The 26001-nt window shown below is 42.4% G+C and overlaps 1 long non-coding RNA gene across 1 annotated transcript; it reads right to left on the bottom strand.

Moving 5' to 3' along the window:
• Positions 1–5473: 5473 nt before the first annotated feature.
• On the bottom strand, positions 5474–23028 carry LOC117531236. The gene is made up of 3 exons (XR_004566584.1): positions 22987–23028; positions 13425–13427; positions 5474–5682 (listed from the first exon to the last, which is right to left on the bottom strand). It is a non-coding gene; the product is annotated as an uncharacterized LOC117531236 (long non-coding RNA).
• Between the last annotated feature and the right edge of the window lie 2973 nt (positions 23029–26001).

Raw genomic sequence — 26001 nt, 5'->3', positions numbered from 1 at the left:
CTTCACACAGGCGTCTTCTAACTGTCACAGCACTTCCAGGTAACTCCAGACTGTCTTTGATCATCCTGGAGCTGATCAGTGGGTGAGCCTTTGCCATTCTGGTTATTCTTCTATCCATTTTGATGGTTGTTTTCCGTTTTCTTCCACGCGTCTCTGTTTTTTTTTTGGGGGGGGGGGGGGGGGGGGGGGGTGGTTTGTGCTCATTTTAAAGCATTGGAGATCATTGTAGATGAACAGCCTATAGTTTTTGGCACCTGCGCATAGGTTTTCCCCTCTCCAATCAACTTTTTAATCAAACTACGCTGTTCTTCTGAACAATGTCTTTAACATTCCATTTTCCTCAGGCTATCAAAGAGAAAAGCATGTTCAACAGGTGCTGGCTTCATCCTTACACCTGTTTGTTCCACAAAATTGACAAACTCACTGACTGAATGCCACACTACTATTATTGTGAACACCCCTTTTCTACTTTTTTTTTTTTTTACTATTCGTAGCCTTATGTTTGTGCATATCATGAATGCTTGGTCTTGTTGGATTTGTGAGAATCTACTGAATCTACTGGTACCTTGTTTCCCATGTAACAATAAGAAATATACTCAAAACCTGTAAGGTCAGAGGTCAAACTGTCAGCAGTGACAGAAGTCGATGGTGGAGGTGGAACAGGAAGTGTCCGAAAGGTGAACAACATTTTTCCTGAATCAGCTGCGTTTCTGATTCTGTCATGAAACAATTTGGCAGCAGAAATGCTGGAAGATCAACATGACAGAAGAGATGGACATGAACTGATGACAACAGGGTGTCCAGATTTACAACGCTGTCGTTCAGCTGCTGTGATCCAGGTTTCTGACAGCTTCAGTCAGCTGGATGTTGGAGGTGTAGTGAGCCTCTGTGGTGGTAAGAGGGCGGAGCTTATCAAGGCAGGAAGTCAACCAGGATAAAGTGCTGTGAGGAGACATCACAGTTGAGAGACGTGAGCAGGTGAGGGACTGAAGGTCATGTCCAAAGTGATTATTTGAAGAAGATTTTGAGATTTTCCTGCCAGAAACTGAATAGAAGGAAACAGTCTGAGAAATTGCGCGACACCTGTGTCATCTGGAAAACAACTGAGTCATCATAAGGTCAAGTTGTTTGGTGGCTTTGTGAGACAGTCGGCAGCAAAACCAAGAACGAGATCAAACGTGCTCAAACAGCACGGCGACACCACCTGAGTGACCTTCAGTCTTGGGGGCCTGTTGCACAAAAGGTAGGATTCAGACATCCAGGGTAAATGACAGCTGAGTTCAACGAATCCAAACCAAGAGTGTCCAGGCTTAATTGACTGCACAAAGACCAGGATGAGCAGACACGGATTCATCAAGCCAGGTAAAAACCAATCCTGGATCACACCATGTGTCATTCTTAGTTATTGCGTAACTTACGGGGTAACATATGACACATGTCATAGAATCCAATGGACATCGATCTTGCTTGACCTTTACTTTTGGAGACCAAACATTCAAAATGATCAAAACTATTACACTTAATACTATTAGCTCAATCAATTTGCACCATTTTTTTAAACCAAAATTTAAGCAACTTTAACTTTTGACCCCTGTATAAACTGAAGTTGACCTTTGTCACCATACTTGTTATTTTTCCCCCGTAACTCCACATTTATAGAGTTTGGTGTTTATATTTGTTCTACAAAGTTAAAATAAAACACTTTTCTTTTTAACAGTTCTGTAATTTTCAGAAATGCAACAGAACGACAGCTCACATGAACAACTCAGAGCAACAAAAGGAGAGGCAAGCAAGCAGAAAACCATTTCGCTGTTTCTGACTGGAGGTAAAAGACAAACAAAAGAACACTCTGAACAAATACATTAGAATTCAGACAGGACAAAAACCATTTGACTGTTCTGAATGTGGTCGAAGATTTGGACTAAAGAGCAACCTGAACAGACACATGATCCCAGCAGGAAGACATATCGAGCTGAAAGGGGTTAAGATTACGAAATTCCAAGGCCTTAAAAATGACATACGAACAACATAGTCATTGAAAGGCATTGATATCATCCCAGTTGTGGTGGGGGCAACAGGCCTGAAGAAGAACAACCTCAAGAAATACCTTGAGGCAATCTTTGGTCACCCAAGTGCACACGAGGTGCAGTTAGCAATTAAGGGAAAGATCATCAGCTTGAAGAGATCCCTCAGATGCAATGCCTGTAATGTTTAGGATGAAACTATAGACCCTGCCCCCGGGTCTGGGGCCCGTTGCAATAAATTCCACTTAAAGCTTTATGCTTTTAAAAGAAAAGGCAGACTGACCAAAAGACGTCTGTGGGATCTTACAATTCTTGTTTATCGAACCTCTGGTGACTCTACTTATGCTTGGTCTTTGAACAAATGAACTGAGTGGCTCGGGTGCTTGAATATTAACATTTAAACAACAGTTTGAGGAGGCACAGACTACCAAAGCTTTCAAAGCTTAGCAGTCTATATATCTCAAGAATAATACAGTGATGGTAATAAATTATCCATAATTTTTATTGTTTGATTGTACAGTGAAGCAATGCGCTTCAAGACTGAGGGGGAGCCTGGGCCCACACTGTCATGCAGTAGGATATATGTGAGAATATTACAGTATGCATGTACAGGTGGGCTGCCTGTTTTGGAATATAAGATCTAATTAATTTAAAACAGTTAAGATTTCTTTCTGCCAATGTATTTGAAAACTTTATTCTACATTTTGTTTTCTAATTGAAAAACACATTGAAACTGTCTTGGATAGATTTAGCACCAACTGATTTTGAATGAGCCATTGTTTCACCTCAGCCATATATGTGGACAAAATTTCTGCTGCCTGCTCTGGTGACTCAGCAGGTGCATAAAAAACTGCATCATCCACATAGAGTTGGCAACTGGCACCATTGCAGGTTACAGGTAAATCATTTATAAAGACACCAACAGCAGGGGTCCCAGTATAGAGCCCTGTGGTATGCCCTGATGAATACTTAAAAATGAGGACTTATCTTGTGCTACTTTAACACACTGGTCTCTGTTCTGAAGGTAGGATGCAAACCAGTCCACTGCCTCCGAGGAGATGTTAAAAGATGGCGTTTTAGATAAGAGCAGGCTGTGACTGACCATTTCAAAAGCTTTTTTTAAGATCTAAAAATACTGCTCCTACCACCTGACCCCTATCTAGGGACTTTTTCACGATCTCAACCAAACAGCAGTTTGCTATTTCGGTTGAGTAACCAGCTCTAAAACCAAACTGCTGTGGGTGGAAGAGCTGATTAGCTTCCAAATGGTCAGTCAAGTGCAACCACCACTTTCTCAATCACTTTTGATAGTACTGGCAAAATTATTATGAGCTGGTAATTGCACATACAGTCCTGGTCTCCTTTAAAAAATTGGTACAAAAAACTGCTCTTTTCCAGCCTGAGGGAAATTTAGAGGTTCTTATAGACAGAATAACCAGATAAGTCAATGGTTTAACCAGGACATCACTGTATCTTTTTAAAAAGCAACTATTGATATTATAAATATCATTCGATTTTGAGTTTAGCTGTTTTATTAGTTAGATTGTTTAAATATTTCCAAAGTGAGCTATTATTCCCCCCTTGCATTGCTTATCATCCATCCATCCATCCATCCATTTTCTTCCGCTTTATCCGGAGTCGGGTCGGGGGGGGCAGCAGCTCAAGCAAAGCCGCCCAGACCTCCCGATCCACACACACCTCCTCCAGCTCCTCCGAGGGAACCCCAAGGCGTTCCCAAGCCAGCCGAGAGATGTAGTCCCTCCAGCGTGTCCTGGGTCTTCCCCGGGGCTTCCTCCCAGTGGGACGTGCCCGGAACACCTCTCCAGCGAGGCGTCCAGGGGGCATCCGGAAAAGATGCCCGAGCCACCTCAACTGACTCCTTTCGACGTGGAGGAGCAGCGGCTCGACTCTGAGCTCCTCCCGAGTGACCGAACTCCTCACCCTATCTCTAAGGGAGCGCCCAGCCACCCTGCGGAGGAAACTCATCTCAGCCGCTTGTACTCGCAATCTCGTTCTTTCGGTCATGAGCCAAATCTCATGACCATAGGTGAGGATCGGAACGTAGATCGATCGGTAAATCGAGAGCTTTGCCCCCCTACTCAGCTCTCTCTTCACCACGACGATCCGATACAGCGACCGCATCACTGCAGATGCTGCACCGATCCATCTATCGATCTCACACTCCATCCATCCCTCACTCGTGAACAAGACCCCGAGATACTTAAACTCCTCCACTTGAGGCAAGGACACTCCACCGACATGAAGAGGGCAAAGCACCTTTTTCCGGTCGAGAACCATGGCCTCGGATTTGGAGGTGCTGATTTTCATCCCGGACGCTTCACACTCGGCTGCAAACCGCCCCAGTGCACGCTGAAGGTCCTGATTTGATGAAGCCAACAGAACCACATCGTCCGCAAACAGCAGACAAGATTCTGTGGTTCCCAAACCAGACCCCCTCTACACCCTGGCTGCGCCTAGAAATTCTGTCCATAAAAATAATGAACAGAATAATGAACATTGCCTATCAGTTGAGTATAATAAGATGCTTTTGCTTTACGTAGTTCCTGTACCACTTTATTTCTTAAGCTTTTATAAGTTAATAGGTCAGTGGTAAGTTTAGAGCTTAATGATTTCTTTAAAGCCATATCTTGCATCTTCATTAGTTTCTTAATTTCAGAGAGAAGTTCTTTTTGCTTTTGCATAGCATGACATTCTTTACTACAGCGTGTTTGTGGTGCTTTGCTCCGTCGCAGCCCCTCAAGCGCTTCAGTCCAGTAGTCTGTCTGCGGCTGTACGTTGTGGTTGTTAACGATGTAGGCCTTGTCCCTGCCTCCGCATGTGGGTGCATCACAGAGAAAGACTCACCGGTCAGGCTGCGGTCAGATGTACACAGGTGACTAGGTTCGGAAGTGATGCTGTCCACAGCATAACGCTGCTCCAGTAACTCCTGACAGTCCGCCAACAGCTGAGTAGGCCAGGGCACTGCTCCTTGACTCCAGTGTGTGCGGGGGCGGTGTCCCCGTGTCTCCACCTGTGCCAGATCTCACCTGCTCCACAGAGTAGTGATGGGATGAACAACACTGGTGCGTCAGCACTGTGCCGAGCACACAAGAGTGAAACCCCGTATCGGTGCGCGTATCGCTTTAAGAAAAAAATCACGTGACCGATACAGGAACTGTCATTCAGCTGCGCCGTGCCAAATTGTGTTTATGAGGAAACAAACGGTATCAACATGTTGCGGATTTGTTGGATGGAGTTTTGCTGTTGGAGTTTTCTTGCCCTCACCTTGTTCCACTGACTTCATGGATCATTCAAAGACGTTTCCCCAGTCTGGAATAATTTTGATCTTTTGACGCCAAATAAGAAATCTTTTTCTCCTTTGGGCATTGTTTACAGTTATTTTTCCAATTAGATATGTTTGTACTCCTTTACAATACTGGAAGAATAACCAGAAAACATATCCACACCTTTATCAACTCGCACTGAAATGTTTATGCTCACCATCTTCATCTGTACCCTGTGAAAGAGGTTTTTTCTAAGGCAGGGGAACTGGTGTGTAAGAGGATAAATCGCCATTGGAGCAAAGACACTTAAATAAACCTTTGTTCCTCAATAAAAATGCATAAATGAATCTATTTTCAGTCTTTTATTTCGTATGCTTTAACACTTCAGTATCAAATTTCCATACATAAGTTACAAATTTTAACTCTGAAACCAACTCAGTTTAGCATTTACACAAACAAGGTTTAAGCAAATTTGACACTCGACACACAAATTGAGCACATAAAATTTTGCAATGATGAGATCATATTTTAAATAGAGGACTGGCGATTAACCATTTCACAGGCTGATGTTGCGTTTGCAGCACGGTAACTTTTCCATCTTATTTACCTGCAATGATTTATAACTACTGCAGGGGTCACTATTGATCGACCAACACAGTGTCAATACAGTGCTGACACAGTTTGGTAGTGTGTCATACACTCCTTGAGGGTATCATTATCCCATCACTACCACAGAGCTAGCCTGCTGCTCATACATTGCTGTCCGGGATTAAGATGTATATCCCCGGCCAAAAGCAAAAGCACCATTAATACTTTTGGATGTATGCACTCGGCCCTGCTGAGATGCTACCTTGTTAGCTTTACTCCTACTGCTCTTTTTGCCAAAATGTGGACCAGACTGAGTACAAAGTGCTGTGTCCATACCCAAACATGTAGAGCTTAGTCTGCTCCTTTGTGTCAAGTCAGCCAAGGTACATTCATGTGATGAAAAATTATATTTCCAAGCACAAAGCAATAGAAAAAATAAAATGCAGAGGGCTTGGGTGGGGCCCAACGAACCACTCCTGCCCTCAGCAGCCATCTTGGAACTCTCCCTATATCACTCACTCACTCATTCAACCGCTTTCCTGGGTTCGGGTCGCAGGGGCAACAACTCCAGCAGGAGATCCCAATAATAGTAAAAGTAATGATAATATTAATGTGTGCATATGATAACAATCAATCATCAATCAATCAACTTGTTTCTTATATAGCGCCAAATCACAACAAACAGTTGCCCCAAGGCAAGGCAAGGCTAACAAGAAACTAACAATTTATAAATACATTAAGACAGTAAATTAACATAAAATAATTACATAGATCAAGCATGTAGCGTGTTACTGTCTCACTGTCATCCTACATATGGAGATATCTCTTCTTCCTCTTGTCTTTTCCACCAGCTTCTCTGCTTAATACACTCTTAGGCTTCTTAAAACTCCTCCTCACTACTCTTACCAGTTTCGCACCTTTGCTTTGTGGACAACTTTCATCTTACCAAGGGACAATTCTAAGAAATGTCTAAGAATGTGAGAAATTCTAAGATTTTTCTTAGTGTGGCATGTTGGTGCACGGCGTACCTTTAAGGTGAATGTAGGCGGCGCCAACGGGGCCTTTAAAGCGCGCAGGACGCGCTCATAGAGAGATAGTGGTCCCTCGCTATATCGCCGTTCACCTTTTGCGGCCTCGCCGTTTCGTGGATTTTTCTAGTGCAATTTTGCATGCTTTTTCTTTTTTTTTTTTTTTTAGCAGCGCATTGTGTTCTACGTCCTTATCAAGCAGGCCGGTCGGCATCATCACGATTGCTCTCACTGCCTCCGAAGTGCTTACCGAGTCTGCGGGCTCGGTAAGCGCTGCAGAGGGCCACTCACACCGCCCCACTGTCTGCTGTGCGGAGTTGTGGGCCAAAATCTGGCAACAGGTCCAGAGACTATGCTCGTTGTTTTGATGCAGAGCGCTCCAGCAGCCCGCAGCGATAGAATTCTTGCGGAAGAATCCGTAGCACTGCATGGTCTCGGTAACTGCAGCCGCAGAGCTCCGTGGCCACTGAGAGAAGTTCGTATCTTTAATGACTTGGATTCTTTGCGCGTCCTGCATCGCCGTCCCGCAACGGTAACACCGGAGGCAGTGAGCGAAGAAAGAGTATGCGCATTATGTTCTGTGTGTCTGTTTATAAGAATCTTCTCACCCAGAAGAAAAAAAGAGCACCACACTACCCATAACTGTGTTCTTCACTCGGAAAAATACACCTGCACCGAGGTGTCACTCAGTGGAAAAACATGCGACAGCGGAACCGGCGCCAGGACGAAGAGGTGCAGTCAGAGGAACTATGAAATACTGGTCAGTCACTATTAATAATTTCTTATGTATCCAACCTCGTAGGTTTGATTGTTACAATTAAATTTGTTAGTTCTAAAAGCCATCATAATTATTTATAGGAGGAACGTTCTGTTTTTATTTCTCAAACAAATACAACCCCTGGCAATATATTATGGAATCACCAGCCTCAGAGGATGTTCATTCAGTGTTTAATTTTGTAGAAAAAAAGCAGATCACAGACATGACACAAAACTAAAGTCATTTCAAATGGCAACTTTCTGGCTTTAAGAACACTATAAGAAATCAGGAAAACTAATTGTGGCAGCAGTAACGGTTACTTTTTTTAGACCAAGCAGAGGAAAAAATATGGACTCACTCAATTCTGAGGAATAAATTATGGAATCACCACTGTAAATTTTCATCCCCAAAACTAACACCTGCATCAAATCAGATCTGCTCATTAGTCTGCATCTAAAAGGAGTGATCACACCTTTGAGAGCTGTTGCACCAAGTGGACTGACATGAATCATGGCTCGCAACTGAGAGATGGTCAATTGAAACAAAGGAGAGGATTATCACAACTCTTAAACGATGGTAATCATCACGCAATGTTTGCAAAAGATGTTGGTTGTCACAGTCAGCTGTGTCTAAACTCTGGACCAAATACAAACAACATGGGAAGGTTGTTAAAGGCAAACATACTGGTAGGCCAAGGAAGACATCAAAGCGTCAAGAAAGAAAACTTAAAGCAATATGTCTCAAAAATCGAAAAGCACACCAAACAAATTGAGGAACGAATGGGAGGAAACTGGAGTCAATGTCTGTGACCGAACTGTAAGAAACTGCCTAAAGGAATGGGATTTACATACAGAAAAACCTAAATGAAGCCATCATTAACACCTAAACAGAAAAAAACAAGGTTACAATGGGCTAAGGGAAAAGCCCATCAATGGACTGTGGATGGACTGGATGAAAGTCATATTCAGTGATGAATCTCAAATCTGCATGGGCAAGGTGATGATGCTGGAACTTTGTTTGTGCCATTCCAATGAGAGTTATAAAGATGACTGCCTGAAGAGAACATGGAAATTTCCACAGTCATTGATGATATGGGTGCTGCATGTCAGGTAAAGGCACTGGGGAGATGGCTGTCATTACATCATCAATAAATGCACAAGTTTAGGTTGATATTTTGGACACTTTTCTTATCCCATCAATTGAAAGGATGTTTGGGGATGATGAAATCATTTTTCAAGATGATAATGCATCTTGCCATAGAGCAAAAACTGTGAAAACATTCCTTGAAAAAAGACACATAGGGTCAATGTCATGGCCTGCAAATAGTCCGGATCTTAATCCAATTGAAAATCTTTGGTGAGAAGTTGAAGAAAATGGTCCATGACAAGGCTCCAACCTGCAAAGCTGATCTGGCAAACAGCAATCAGAGAAAGTTGGAGCCAGATTGATGAAGAGTACTGTTTGTCACTCATTAAGTCCATGCCTCAGAGACTGCAAGCTGTTATAAAAGCCAGAGGTGGTGCAACAAAATACTAGTGATGTGTTGGAGCGTTCTTTTGTTTTTTCATGATTCCATAATTTTTTCCCCAGAATTGAGTGAGTCCATATTTTTTCCCTCTGGCTTCGTCTAAAAAAGTAACCGTTACTGACTGCCACAATTTTTTTTCCTGATTTCTTATAGTGTTTCTTAAAGCCAAAGTTGCCATTTGAAATGACTTTAGTTTTGTGTCATGGCTGTGATCTGCTTTTTTTTTCTACAAAATTAAACAACTGAATGAACATCCTCCGAGGCCGGTGATTCCATAATTTTTGCCAGGGGTTGTATTTGGGCCTGAAAACAGGTTTTGATCTTTGGTTTCATTCTATAATACTGGACTTATTTTTCTACTAAGGTTTGAACTTTGAGAGTGTTTACACAGGAGAGAAACATGATAAAATGTTAATGCATGTTTGAGAAAAGTGTATCAAGTGTGTAGTCGGGGGTTTTACGGCCTTAAACATCTATAATAATTGTAAAAAATAACGCTGACTACTTCGCGGATTTCGCTTATCGCGGGTTATTTTTAGCACGTGACTCCCGTGATAAACGAGGGACCACTGTACCTTCTGGAGTGGCGTTGTGTTGGCGGCGTGCTGCGGGTTCTGTGCCGATTTCTTTCGGCACGTTTGCATCGGACTCTGAGGGTTGCAGTCGTTCTTACAGGTCAGTTTTGTGCTTTTCTGTAGCCTCGGTTGACATTGGTGTTATTTAATTGCATGTGTCTCGGGTTCAGGGCAGCAGCAGCCTGGCTGGGGTGTGTGTTTGATTCCTGGTTGTTGGGGAGTGCGTGCTGTCGGGCACGCGTCGTGGGCTCGGGCTCTCTCCTGTGGTAAGTTCGTTCAACTTAGGTTAAGTTAGATATTCACAGATTCGAAGTTCACGGCTCAATAGATCTTAAGAGAAACGTTGTAGAAAGACAAACACCACTAGTTTCTAACCTCAGGAAGGTAGACAACGAGCTACAACCTTATTTTATCCATATGACCGTCCTCTGAGCTGAAAAATAACTGATCTTAACGGGCAGCCTGCAGAGAAACGGAAGCTTAGGGACCGTCTACAAAGTGCATACATGGAAAAAAAGACACCAGAAATTACTGAATAACTCATTGTAATAAGGAGTGATATCACCAAATTCACTGCACACATCAGTGGGGTCCTGCTGATTATACTACAGAGCTCAGGTTGGAAAAATGACATTATGAAAAACTTTGCAGACTTTTTAATTTTTTTTTATTTCTAATAGCATCAAAGTCACAAGGTGTGGTGTCACCAAATTCACTGCAAACAACAGCCGTGTCCTGTTGATTATACTACAACACTCAGTTTTGGAAAAAAAGTAATTTAAAAAATTTGGAGAATGTTTCATTGATTATATTTTCAATAGCATCAAAGTCATAAGGTGTGGTGTCGCCAGATTCACTGCACACAACAGTGTCCTGCCGATTATACTACAACACTCACTTTTTGAAAAAGTAATTTTAAAAAATTACTGGAGAATTTTTGATTGTTTATATTTTCAATAGCATCAAAGGCATAAGGTGTGGTGTCGCCAAATTCACTGCACACAACAGTGTCCTGCCGATTATACTACAACACTCACTTTTTGAAAAAGTAATTTTAAAAAATTACTGGAGGAATTTTGATTGTTTATATTTTCAATAGCATCAAAGGCATAAGGTGTGGTGTCGCCAGATTCACTGCACACAACAGTGTCCTGCCGATTATACTACAACACTCACTTTTTGAAAAAGTAATTTTAAAAAATTACTGGAGAATTTTGATTGTTTATATTTTCAATAGCATCAAAGGCATAAGGTGTGGTGTCGCCAAATTCACTGCACACAACAGTGTCCTGCCGATTATACTACAACACTCACTTTTGAAAAAGTAATTTTAAAAAATTACTGGAGAATTTTTGATTGTTTATATTTTCAATAGCATCAAAGCACTAAGGTGTAGTGACACAAATTTACTGCACACAACAGTGGTGTCCTGCTGATTATACTACAGGACTCAGTTATGAAAAAAAGTAATTTTAAAAAATTTGGGGGGATTTTTCACTATTTAAATTTTCAATAGCATCAAAGTCATAAAGTGTAGTGACACAAAATTTACTGCACACAACAGTGGTGCCCTGCTAGTTATACTACAGTACTTGTTGTGTGTTGGGGGGTGTGGCTGGACATTTTGTTGTTCTTTTCTTTTCTTTGCTCTCCAGGTGGCATGAAAACTGATTTGTCTGTGGAGAAGGTGCTGGCTGAAGAGTCCTTCACCCTCATCAACATCATGTGCAGCACCTGTGGATGGTGCTCACATGCAACCTTAAAGACTTTCAGCTGAAGCGGATAATTAGATGGCATTCTGCATTTAAGCCATGTGTGATTTCAAGCAGAACTGCCGGGAACTCGACCTTGTGATGTTCGTTTGTGAGACGCTGAGGACGCGCCTGGGTTTGACACATCGTGCCTGTGAAGCAGGAAGGGTGAGGGACACATGCTGTCAGCACACATCAGAGGTGATTAATTGTTTGACTACTTGTTGATAGTAACTTGGTATTTGTTACGCAGTAGATTTGATTTGTGATGAGAATTGTGCAGCTCGCTTCTCACTGCTGTGGCGTGCGGACAAGTGATCCTCCACCTGTTGTGAGAGGCTGCTCATTTGCATAAGCTTAAAATACAGACCTGAATGTGTTGCTGATGGTGTGTGTCTTTTGAAGGATATTGGTTGTAACTGCTGACTTACCTCACCTCTTCTATCCTTCGCAGAGAGTCGGTTTGTCGTGTCCATCTGGGGGGTGTTTGGCGGTAACAGTGAGTCCAGAAGCGCCAGGCTTCGATCCTTTTGGGCGCTGGAGAGCGTGCCAGCCTTCACTCCACCAGAATGACGCTGTTTTAGTTTCTACACTTTGTTTAGCACCAGAGGGTGACTCAATAAATTGTTTTTGTTATTGGAACCGCTTTCTGGTTATTTTAGCGCTGGGTTCCGTCAGACGCAGGTCCGCTCCTCAACCCGCGTCGACACATAACAGTACTCAGTTTGGAAAAATGTCATTGTTTAAAATTTGAGAATTTTTTTGTTGTTTAAATTTACAATCGTGTCAGTGTTAGAAGGTGTAATGACACAAAATTTCCTGCACACATCTGCTTAGATTAGATAGAACTTTTTGTGATCTCTTAGGAAAACTCCCTCAGGGAAACCGAGGTTCCAGCAGCACTGTATAGCATCACACAGGGTAAGAAGCACACACAGTATCAAAAGTGAAAGTTAAAAAAAAAACAGTTTGTAAATATAAACATAAATACCAGACATACGGATCAATACTGGTTTACTGGCTCCTACTGTTTCTCTCCTTCCCATCGTCCGTCTTCATGTTTACTCCTCCTCCCCCCAGTGAGGAGTTCTCCAGTCTGATTGCATGAGGGACAAAGGAGTTTTTTCAGTCTGTTGGTCCTGCACTAAGAAGGAGCGTCTGTGGCTGAAGAGGCTCCTCTGGTTCTAATGACGGTGTGCAGAAAGTGACTGACATCTTCCATAATATCCAGCAGTTTGTCCAGTGTTCTCTTCTCTGCCAGCATCACCAGAGAGTCCAGCTTCATGCCAACCACAGAGCCAGCCCACCTGATCAGTTTGTCCAGCCTGGATGTGTCCTTCTTGATGTGCTGCCCCCAGCACACCACGGCATAAAAGAGGACACTGGGTACTACGGACTGGTAGAAACATCCACAGGAGTTTCCTGTTTCCTGGCTGCAGTCTACTCAGGAGGTCCAGCCTGCTCTGTCCCTTCCTGTACAGGTGGATGGTGTGGTTGTCCAGTCCAGTTTGCTGTCCAGCCACAGCCTGAGGTACTTCTAGGAATCCACAACCTCCACCTCAGCTCCTGGATCAGAACTGGTTGTGGACTTGGTCTGGACTTCCTAAAGTCAATGACCAGCCTCTTTGTCTTTTAGGTGTTGAGCTGTAGATGGTTTGTGTCGCACCAGGCAGCAAGTCCTTCACTAGGCTCCTGTACTCCTCCTCTCTGTCGTCCCTGAGTGCATCCAGCAATGGTTGTGTCATATATGAACTTCTGAATGTGACACAGCTCAGAGTTGTAGCAGAAGTCTGAGGTCTACAGGGTGAAGAGAAGAAGGGCCAGCACCGTGCCCTGGGTGTGCTGGTGCTGTCAATTACAACGTCAGATATGGTGTCCCTCAGCCTGACATACTGTCTGTCTGTGAGGTAGCTGGAGATCCAAGTGACCAGGCAGGGGTCCACTCACATCCTGTTCAGTTTGTCCTGGAGCACAACGGCTGGATGGTGTTGAAGGAACTCGAGAAGTCCAGGAAGAGAATCCTCACTGTGCCATTTCCCATTATCCAGGTGTGAGTGGACTTGTAGCAGGTAGAGGATGGCATCCTCCACACCAACAGCTGCATTATATGCAAACTGCAGACAGTCATGGGTGTGTTGCACCTGGGGTTTGAGGGAGTCGAGGAAGAACCGCTCCAACTTCATCAGGTGTGGAGTGAGTGCCACTGGTCGGAAGTCATTCAGCTGGCTGGGCTGGTTCTTCTAAGAACTGGAAAGATGCATGAAGTTTAACTGAAGGTGGACACTCGCACTTTTCCAAACTGAGCTCTGTATAATCAGCAAGACCCACTGATGTGTGCAGTGCATTTGGTGATATCACTCCTTATTACAGTGGTTTATTCAATAATTTTCTGGTGTCTTTTTTTTTTTTTTTTTCCATGTATGCACTTTGTAGATGGTCCCTAAGCTTCCGTTTCTCTGCCGGCTGCCCATTCAGATCAGTGTTATTTTTTTCAGCTCAGGACGGTTCATATGGATAAAAATAAGGTTGTAGCTTGTTGTCTACCTTCCTGAGGTTAGAAACTAGTGGTGTTTGTCTTTCTACAACGTTTCTCTTAAGATCTATTGAGTCGTGAACTTCGAATCTGTGAATATCTTTCTAACTTTACCTAAGTGTTCGACTACTGTGTTGCTGGCTTTGCGTGCTGTGCCACAGCTAATGTCAAATTCTGCTTCAGAGCCTGAGTTGTGGGGTTCCCCCCCGCTGTCTGCGGGTGCGTGTGCGCGCCTACACTGGCAGGTAAGAGTTCAACTACACAGGCTGAGTTAATATGGTTGTTTTTTTTTTAATTATCCCCGTGTCTCTTATTTAGGCACAAGGAACCATGGTGTGCGGAGTGTACGTTTGAGTTGCTACCTCCTATTAAACGGCCGTTGCTTCATCCACATTTTGTTGACTGTCAACAGCTGTGTACGTTGTTTTGCAGAGGGTGCCCTCTGCTGGTGATGTTGGTCACTACACGGGATTGATTTCACCTGCTGTGATTAATATGGGGTGAGGGGTTTATCCCGCCTTGGTCAAGTTTTGCCTAATTTTATGCGTGATTTGCTTGCTTGTTTGTTGTTTATGTTTTGGTTTGCAGTTTTTTTTGTATTATTTTTTTTTTTCCCGAGCTGGACCCTTGCTCACCCAACATTAATCTGGTTGAAGGTGAATAATTTAACTCGGTGCAATATAAGATCTGGTTGAAAACTGAACAGTTTAATTCTGTGTAATATAAGATGAATGTGAAAAGCAGTACCATGAAATGTGAAATTTTTGATCTTTTATCTATTTTTAAATTCATTTGACAGAATAAATCTACCTTGTGATAAGCACACCTCTCTGTTTCCCGTACCTTGCGCAGCCTTTTGTTACAAATTGGGCTTTGATTGGTCCCAGGGCTGTATCCCTGGGTGGCGTTGTTGGTCCTTCTCTTTAAAATTGAAATTAGTTTCTTTTTAATTAGGATAAACAAACATAACCCTAGCTGCAAGCGAGATTCCACTTCGCCACATTAAAATAACGTCACTAGGAGATATTTTTCTTCTTAGGATGCTTCGTGTATACGGACCCTGGATTTTGGTTTCAGGCTTCAGTGAACAGATTGAACATCTGGGTGATTCTTAGACTACGGGCACTTATGTCCTTTGATCATATTGTATGAAAAACAGAAAAAAGGGGAAATTTCACACTTTTATAGTTATCTTTACAATGAAAGTGTGTTAAGAAATTTGTTCTAGTAGCCTATGATGACTTTTTCACCTTTTTTCAGCATCATTATATGCAAATATTTCCATTTTGTGCTTGTCCCACACCCAGACCTTTGATCTTCAATGATAAAAATTAATGGTAAAGAAACATTTTTTCTAATGTTTTAAAATATCTCTGAATAAAATATCAGTAAAATAATCAAAACATAATTGGGTTATTCAATGTCATACAACTGTTGCGATTTTTTTTTTTTTTTAAACAAAATGTAGTTGTCCCACACTATTGCTGTAATTTCCACCACAACACTGTAATGTCCCTAAACAGTTTGTATGAAAGATTGTTTGGGTAGTTTCTATGGAGATAAACAATGACATCAGAGCACATGTATATAGCGCCAAATCACAACAGTTGCCCCAAGGCGCTTTATATTGTAAGCCAATGGTGTGGTGGAAATTACATTTACAAGGCCAATAGTGCCCGTAGTTAAAGAATCACCCATCTATGTGCTGCTGAAACTGAAGATGTCAACTCGTCACATGACCTGATGGAAGCCCCACCCTCAAACACGTCAGTTTTATTGTTCCACAAATGTAGACAAATATACTTGCTCAAGCCTCTGCCCACTTCAGCTGTTAAAGATGCGTGATGTTTTATTTCTGCTTCAGGTCCTAAATGCGTGTTGTGTTCTCCTGTTTCTTCAGCTGTGAATGTTCTGCAGTGGGAGGAGCCTCTGCAAGGGGCCAATCCTGTGAGGCCTGGTCTCCAAAAGGCTCATCACATGCTGACCTGAACACCCAGAATGTGGACATCAATGTAGACGAATGAGATGACCTGCAGAGACGAGACAGTGAGGACAAAACTCAAGAAGACAACCATCTGGTTTCCCCAGAGTCCCGTTCAAGGAGCTTCCAGTGACTCGGATGTCTTCAAGAATCAGAAGTGAGCGTTTCCTCAGTGTTGTGGTTTGTCTGTTAAATAAATCAATTATAAACTCAGATTTAACTTTGTCATGAAGGGGATGAACCAGAGGTCAGAGGATATGGAGCATGAGTGCAGAAGAAAAGGAGGACATTAAAATGGGACAAACTGTTTGACATTTATTTCTGAATGTGAAATATGGTTTAGCTTTTGTTTGAATTAATAAATTGACTGTCCTGCTCTTTACTGTAGTTCTTTTGTTGGTTCACATTCAGGTAAAATACTGAGTTATAGTTGGACTTGGTCCCTTTGACATGAACATATTTATTATTTTGGCAAATTAAATCAAAGAATTCAAGCTTCTCTTTACCAAAATTTCCAAAACTGTGCTCTTTAAACTTAGACTGTATGTGTACAATCTGATGTAAATTACAATAATGGAATGTGTTATAGTGGGGGAAAAAAAAAAAAAAAAAACTAAAATCACTTTTACAGCCGGATTTCTTTAGACAGGTCAGAGGTTGGATATAAGAACATTTTCAAGCACCAAATTTATCTTGAATTTAATTGACATCAATCATTAAGAAATATAAACAGTGTGGTACTCTGTGGTAAATCTGTCTGGAGTCTGCAGTTCCCAAAAACTAAGTGACCCTGCAAGGAGACTGGTGAGGGAAACCACCAAGAAACTGACAACTGTTGGACAAACTTTCCCATTCAAATAAACAAGAAACTGTCCAAAGTTTGGACTAGTACTGTACACAGTGAATCCATAATTGTGTCTCAAAGTCCACAGACCCAGATTCATGAACATCATTTTGCTGTTAGTTTGACTAAATAAACAAAACTGAATGATGCCTTTCAAGATGTATTAATTTCCAAACAGTTATATTTTCTGGAGTGTAATTTGCACCTGTCAAAAAATGTCTAAGAGAAATACATACATACATACAGGGTGTTGACAAAGTCTCTTTACAGTTTAAAGAAACTGATGGTTTGACCTCTGACCTTACAGGTATAGCAGCAGACATCATGAACCGGTTCTGTTTAATAACCAGAGCTCACCCGGGTTTATTCTCCCAACCATTTCCCCGCACTATGCAGGCAAGGAAAATGATGACATACCCCAAATAAAATTATTTACCATTGGCTGTAAATTTTATGTCATTTTAGTGTTTACGTACACTGTTTAAATAACTGAAATGTTGGCAGCAGTGTGTCAGCTGTATCAGGGGACATAAATTTTCTTGGAAATATTTTTGCTGGAAGTTCTTGACCAAATAATTGACAATTTTCTAGAATGCCATTTTTTAATCAAAAAATATAAAAGTTAGGAATTATCATGGTTTGAGGGGGCTTGGCACAGAAAGTTGTAGGAGACAAACGCAGACTCAGGCAAGAACGTTTGAAGTAAATAAAAGGCTTTATCTGTTAAACGAGCAGTAAATTCGGTACACAGGCTTACAGGAAGGGCATGACAGAGGAACACAAAGGCAAGTGCAAGAGGGTGAAGCGACACAAAAATCAACCTGTTTGTTCCACAAAATTGACAAACTCACTGACTGAATGCCACACTACTATTATTGTGAACACCCCTTTTCTACTTTTTTTTTTTTTTACTATTCGTAGCCTTATGTTTGTGCATATCATGAATGCTTGGTCTTGTTGGATTTGTGAGAATCTACTGAATCTACTGGTACCTTGTTTCCCATGTAACAATAAGAAATTACTCAAAACCTGTAAGGTCAGAGGTCAAACTGTCAGCAGTGACAGAAGTCGATGGTGGAGGTGGAACAGGAAGTGTCCGAAAGGTGAACAACATTTTTCCTGAATCAGCTGCGTTTCTGATTCTGTCATGAAAACAATTTGGCAGCAGAAATGCTGGAAGATCAACATGACAGAAGAGATGGACATGAACTGATGACAACAGGGTGTCCAGATTTACAACGCTGTCGTTCAGCTGCTGTGATCCAGGTTTCTGACAGCTTCAGTCAGCTGGATGTTGGAGGTGTAGTGAGCCTCTGTGGTGGTAAGAGGGCGGAGCTTATCAAGGCAGGAAGTCAACCAGGATAAAGTGCTGTGAGGAGACATCACAGTTGAGAGACGTGAGCAGGTGAGGGACTGAAGGTCATGTCCAAAGTGATTATTTGAAGAAGATTTTGAAGATTTTCCTGCCAGAAACTGAATAGAAGGAAACAGTCTGAGAAATTGCGCGACACCTGTGTCATCTGGAAAACAACTGAGTCATCATAAGGTCAAGTTGTTTGGTGGCTTTGTGAGACAGTCGGCAGCAAAACCAAGAACGAGATCAAACGTGCTCAAACAGCACGGCGACACCACCTGAGTGACCTTCAGTCTTGGGGCCTGTTGCACAAAAGTAGGATTCAGACATCCAGGGTAAATGACAGCTGAGTTCAACGAATCCAAACCAAGAGTGTCCAGGCTTAATTGACTGCACAAAGACCAGGATGAGCAGACACGGATTCATCAAGCCAGGTAAAAACCAATCCTGGATCACACCATGTGTCATTCTTAGTTATCGCGTAACTTACGGGGTAACATATGACACATGTCATAGAATCCAATGGACATCGATCTTGCTTGACCTTTACTTTGGAGACCAAACATTCAAAATGATCAAAACTATTACACTTAATACTATTAGCTCAATCAATTTGCACCATTTTTTTAAACCAAAATTTAAGCAACTTTAACTTTTGACCCCTGTACAAACTGAAGTTGACCTTTGTCACCATACTTGTTATTTTTCCCCCGTAACTCCACATTTATAAGAGTTTGGTGTTTATATTTGTTCTACAAAGTTAAAATAAAACACTTTTCTTTTTAACAGTTCTGTAATTTTCAGAAATGCAACAGAACGACAGCTCACATGAACAACTCAGAGCAACAAAAGGAGAGGCAAGCAAGCAGAAAACCATTTCGCTGTTCTGACTGGAGTAAAAGACAAACAAAAGAACACTCTGAACAAATACATTAGAATTCAGACAGGACAAAAACCATTTGACTGTTCTGAATGTGGTCGAAGATTTGGACTAAAGAGCAACCTGAACAGACACATGATCCCAGCAGGAAGACATATCGAGCTGAAAGGGGTTAAGATTACGAAATTCCAAGGCCTTAAAAATGACATACGAACAACATAGTCATTGAAAGGCATTGATATCATCCCAGTTGTGGTGGGGGCAACAGGCCTGAAGAAGAACAACCTCAAGAAATACCTTGAGGCAATCTTTGGTCACCCAAGTGCACACGAGGTGCAGTTAGCAATTAAGGGAAAGATCATCAGCTTGAAGAGATCCCTCAGATGCAATGCCTGTAATGTTTAGGATGAAACTATAGACCCTGCCCCCGGGTCTGGGGCCCGTTGCAATAAATTCCACTTAAAGCTTTATGCTTTTAAAAGAAAAGGCAGACTGACCAAAAGACGTCTGTGGGATCTTACAATTCTTGTTTATCGAACCTCTGGTGACTCTACTTATGCTTGGTCTTTGAACAAATGAACTGAGTGGCTCGGGTGCTTGAATATTAACATTTAAACAACAGTTTGAGGAGGCACAGACTACCAAAGCTTTCAAAGCTTAGCAGTCTATATATCTCAAGAATAATACAGTGATGGTAATAAATTATCCATAATTTTTATTGTTTGATTGTACAGTGAAGCAATGCGCTTCAAGACTGAGGGGGAGCCTGGGCCCACACTGTCATGCAGTAGGATATATGTGAGAATATTACAGTATGCATGTACAGGTGGGCTGCCTGTTTTGGAATATAAGATCTAATTAATTTAAAACAGTTAAGATTTCTTTCTGCCAATGTATTTGAAAACTTTATTCTACATTTTGTTTTCTAATTGAAAAACACATTGAAACTGTCTTGGATAGATTTAGCACCAACTGATTTTGAATGAGCCATTGTTTCACCTCAGCCATACATGTGGACAAAATTTCTGCTGCCTGCTCTGGTGACTCAGCAGGTGCATAAAAAACTGCATCATCCACATAGAGTTGGCAACTGGCACCATTGCAGGTTACAGGTAAATCATTTATAAAGACACCAACAGCAGGGGTCCCAGTATAGAGCCCTGTGGTATGCCCTGATGAATACTTAAAAATGAGGACTTATCTTGTGCTACTTTAACACACTGGTCTCTGTTCTGAAGGTAGGATGCAAACCAGTCCACTGCCTCCGAGGAGATGTTAAAAGATGGCGTTTTAGATAAGAGGAGGCTGTGACTGACCATTTCAAAAGCTTTTTTTAAGATCTAAAAATACTGCTCCTACCACCTGACCCCTATCTAGGGACTTTTTCACGATCTCAACCAAACAGCAGTTTGCTATTTCGGTTGAGTAACCAGCTCTAAAACCAAACTGCTGTGGGTGGAAGAGCTGATTAGCTTCCAAATGGTCAGTCAAGTGCAACCACCACTTTCTCATCACTTTTGATAGTACTGGCAAAATTATTATGAGCTGGTAATTGCACATACAGTCCTGGTCTCCTTTAAAAAATTGGTACAAAAAACTGCTCTTTTCCAGCCTGAGGGAAATTTAGAGGTTCTTATAGACAGAATAACCAGATAAGTCAATGGTTTAACCAGGACATCACTGTATCTTTTTAAAAAGCAACTATTGATATTATAAATATCATTCGATTTTGAGTTTAGCTGTTTTATTAGTTAGATGTTTAAATATTTCCAAAGTGAGCTATTATTCCCCCCTTGCATTGCTTATCATCCATCCATCCATTTTCTTCCGCTTTATCCGGAGTCGGGTCGGGGGGGCAGCAGCTCAAAAAGCCGCCCAGACCTCCCGATCCACCACACCTCCTCCAGCTCCTCCGAGGGAACCCCAAGGCGTTCCCAAGCCAGCCGAGAGATGTATCCCTCCAGCGTGTCATGGTCTTCCCCGGGGCTTTCCTCCCGTGGGACGTGCCCGGAACACCTCTCCAGCGAGGCGTCCAGGGGGCATCCGAAATATGCCCGAGCCACCTCAACTGACTCCTTTCGACGTGGAGAGCAGCGGCTCGACTCTGAGCTCCGCCCGAGTGACCGAACTCCTCACCCTATCTCTAAGGGAGCGCCCAGCCACCCTGCGAGGAAACTCATCTCAGCCGCTTGTACTCGCAATCTCGTTCTTTCGGTCAGGAGCCAAATCTCATGACCATAGGGAGGATCGGAACGTAGATCGATCGGTAAATCGAGAGCTTGCCCCCCTAACTCAGCTCTCTCTTCACCACGACGATCCGATACAGCGGACCGCATCACTGCAGATGCTGCACCGATCCATCTATCGATCTCACACTCCATCCATCCCTCACTCGTGAACAAGACCCCGAGATACTTAAAACTCATCCACTTGAGGCAGGACACTCCACCGACATGAAGAGGGCAAAGCACCTTTTTCCGGTCGAGAACCATGGCCTCGGATTTGGAGGTGCTGATTTCATCCCGGACGCTTCACACTCGGCTGCAAACCGCCCCAGTGCACGCTGAAGGTCCTGATTTGATGAAGCCAACAGACCACATCGTCCGCAAACAGCAGACAAGATTCTGTGGTTCCCCAAACCAGACCCCCTCTACACCCTGGCTGCGCCTAGAAATTCTGTCCATAAAAATAATGAACAGAATAATGAACATTAGCCTATCAGTTGAGTATAATAAGATGCTTTTGCTTTACGTAGTTCCTGTACCACTTTATTTCTTAAGCTTTTATAAGTTAATAGGTCAGTGGTAAGTTTAGAGCTTAATGATTTCTTTAAAGCCATATCTTGCATCTTCATTAGTTTCTTAATTTCAGAGAGAAGTTCTTTTTGCTTTTGCATAGCATGACATTCTTTACTACAGCGTGTTTGTGGTGCTTTGCTCCGTCGCAGCCCCTCAAGCGCTTCAGTCCAGTAGTCTGTCTGCGGCTGTACGTTGTGGTTGTTAACGATGTAGGCCTTGTCCCTGCCTCCGCATGTGGGTGCATCACAGAGAAAGACTCACCGGTCAGGCTGCGGTCAGATGTACACAGGTGACTAGGTTCGGAAGTGATGCTGTCCACAGCATAACGCTGCTCCAGTAACTCCTGACAGTCGCCAACAGCTGAGTAGGCCAGGGCACTGCTCCTTGACTCCAGTGTGTGCGGGGGGCGGTGTCCCCGTGTCTCCACCTGTGCCAGATCTCACCTGCTCCACAGAGTAGTGATGGGATGAACAACACTGGTGCGTCAGCACTGTGCCGAGCACACAAGAGTGAAACCCCGTATCGGTGCGCGTATCGCTTTAAGAAAAAAATCACGTGACCGATACAGGAACTGTCATTCAGCTGCGCCGTGCCAAATTGTGTTTATGAGGAAACAAACGGTATCAACATGTTGCGGATTTGTTGGATGGAGTTTTGCTGTTGGAGTTTTTCTTGCCCTCACCTTGTTCCACTGACTTCATGGATCATTCAAAGACGTTTCCCCAGTCTGGAATAATTTTGATCTTTTGACGCCAAATAAGAAATCTTTTTCTCCTTTGGGCATTGTTTACAGTTATTTTTCCAATTAGATATGTTTGTACTCCTTTACAATACTGGAAGAATAACCAGAAAACATATCCACACCTTTATCAACTCGCACTGAAATGTTTATGCTCACCATCTTCATCTGTACCCTGTGAAAGAGTTTTTTCTAAGGCAGGGGAACTGGTGTGTAAGAGGAGAAATCGCCTTGGAGCAAAGACACTTAATAAACCTTTGTTCCTCAATAAAAATGCATAAATGAATCTATTTTCAGTCTTTTATTTCGTATGCTTTAACACTTAAGTTATCAAATTTCCATACATAAGTTACAAATTTTAACTCTGAAACCAACTCAGTTTAGCATTTACACAAACAAGGTTTTAAGCAAATTTGACACTCGACACACAAATTGAGCACATAAAATTTTGCAATGATGAGATCATATTTTAAATAGAGGACTGGCGATTAACCATTTCACAGGCTGATGTTGCGTTTGCAGCACGGTAACTTTTCCATCTTATTTACCTGCAATGATTTTATAACTACTGCAGGGGTCACTATTGATCGACCAACACAGTGTCAATACAGTGCTGACACAGTTTGTGTAGTGTGTCAATACACTCCTTGAGGTATCATTATCCCATCACTACCACAGAGCTAGCCTGCTGCTCATACATTGCTGGTCCGGGATTAAGATGTATATCCCCGGCCAAAAGCAAAAGCACCATTAATACTTTGGATGTATGCACTCGGCCCTGCTGAGATGCTACCTTGTTAGCTTTACTCCTACTGCTCTTTTGCCAAATGTGGACCAGACTGAGTACAAAGTGCTGTGTCCATACCCAAACATGTAGAGCTTAGTCTGCTCACTTTGTGTCAAGTCAGCCAAGGGTACATTCATGTGATGAAAAATTATATTTCCAAGCACAAAGCAATAGAAAAAATAAAATGCAGAGGGCTTGGGTGGGGCCCAACGAACCACTCCTGCCCTCAGCAGCCATCTTGGAACTCTCCCTATATCACTCACTCACTCATTCAACCGCTTTCCTGGGTTCGGGTCGCAGGGGCAACAACTCCAGCAGGAGATCCCAATAATAGTAAAAGTAATGATAATATTAATGTGTGCATATGATAACAATCAATCAATCAATCAATCAACTTGTTTCTTATATAGCGCCAAATCACAACAAACAGTTGCCCCAAGGCAAGGCAAGGCTAACAGAAACTAACAATTTATAAATACATTAAGACAGTAAATTAACATAAAATAATTACATAGATCAAGCATGTAGCGTGTTACTGTCTCACTGTCATCCTACATATGGAGAATATCTCTTCTTCCTCTTGTCTTTTCACCAGCTTCTCTGCTTAATACACTCTTAGGCTTCTTAAAACTCCTCCTCACTACTCTTACCAGTTTCGCACCTTTGCTTTGTGGACAACTTTCATCTTACCAAGGGACAATTCTAAGAAATGTCTAAGAATGTGAGAAATTCTAAGATTTTTCTTAGTGTGGCATGTTGGTGCACGGCGTACCTTTAAGGTGAATGTAGGCGGCGCCAACGGGGCCTTTAAAGCGCGCAGGACGCGCTCATAGAGAGATAGTGGTCCCTCGCTATATCGCCGTTCACCTTTTGCGGCCTCGCCGTTTCGTGGATTTTTCTAGTGCAATTTTGCATGCTTTTTCTTTTTTTTTTTTTTTAGCAGCGCATTGTGTTCTACGTCCTTATCAAGCAGGCCGGTCGGCATCATCACGATTGCTCTCACTGCCTCCGAAGTGCTTACCGAGTCTGCGGGCTCGGTAAGCGCTGCAGAGGGCCACTCACACCGCCCCACTGTCTGCTGTGCGGAGTTGTGGCCAAAATCTGGCAACAGGTCCAGAGACTATGCTCGTTGTTTTGATGCAGAGCGCTCCAGCAGCCCGCAGCGATAGAATTCTTGCGGAAGATCCGTAGCACTGCATGGTCTCGGTAACTGCAGCCGCAGAGCTTCCGTGGCCACTGAGAGAAGTTCGTATCTTTTAATGACTTGGATTCTTTGCGCGTCCTGCATCCGTCCCGCAACGGTAACACCGGAGGCAGTGAGCGAAGAAAGAGTATGCGCATTATGTTCTGTGTGTCTGTTTATAAGAATCTTCTCACCCAGAAGAAAAAAAGAGCACCAACAACTACCCATAACTGTGTTCTTCACTCGGAAAAATACACCTGCACCGAGGTGTCACTCAGTGGAAAAACATGCGACAGCGGAACCGGCGCCAGGACGAAGAGGTGCAGTCAGAGGAACTATGAAATACTGGTCAGTCACTATTAATAATTTCTTATGTATCCAACCTCGTAGGTTGATTGTTACAATAAATTTGTTAGTTCTAAAAGCCATCATAATTATTTATAGGAAACGTTCTGTTTTATTTCTCAAACAAATACAACCCCTGGCAATAATTATGGAATCACCAGCCTCAGAGGATGTTCATTCAGTTGTTTAATTTTGTAGAAAAAAAGCAGATCACAGACATGACACAAAACTAAAGTCATTTCAATGGCAACTTTCTGGCTTTAAGAAACACTATAAGAAATCAGGAAAACTAATTGTGGCAGTCAGTAACGGTTACTTTTTTAGACCAAGCAGAGGAAAAAAATATGGACTCACTCAATTCTGAGGAATAAATTATGGAATCACCCTGTAAATTTTCATCCCCAAAACTAACACCTGCATCAAATCAGATCTGCTCATTAGTCTGCATCTAAAAAGGAGTGATCACACCTTTGAGAGCTGTTGCACAAGTGGACTGACATGAATCATGGCTCCAACATGAGAGATGTCAATTGAAACAAAGGAGAGGATTATCAAACTCTTAAACGAGGGTAAATCATCACGCAATGTTGCAAAAGATGTTGGTTGTTCACAGTCAGCTGTGTCTAAACTCTGGACCAAATACAAACAACATGGGAAGGTTGTTAAAGGCAAACATACTGGTAGGCCAAGGAAGACATCAAAGCGTCAAGAAAGAAAACTTAAAGCAATATGTCTCAAAAATCGAAAATGCACAACAAAACAAATGAGGAACGAATGGGAGGAAACTGGAGTCAATGTCTGTGACCGAACTGTAAGAAACTGCCTAAAGGAAATGGGATTTACATACAGAAAAACTAAATGAAAGCCATCATTAACACCTAAACAGAAAAAAACAAGGTTACAATGGGCTAAGGAAAAGCAATCATGGACTGTGGATGACTGGATGAAAGTCATATTCAGTGATGAATCTCAAATCTGCATTGGGCAAGGTGATGATGCTGGAACTTTTGTTTGGTGCCATT

Source organism: Thalassophryne amazonica, chromosome 18 (genome assembly GCF_902500255.1).
Source record: "Thalassophryne amazonica chromosome 18, fThaAma1.1, whole genome shotgun sequence".
In the NCBI taxonomy this organism is placed as follows: Eukaryota; Metazoa; Chordata; class Actinopteri; order Batrachoidiformes; family Batrachoididae; genus Thalassophryne; species Thalassophryne amazonica.
Note: the sequence above shows the minus strand (reverse complement) of the source record. Positions and strands in the feature narration are given on the sequence as shown.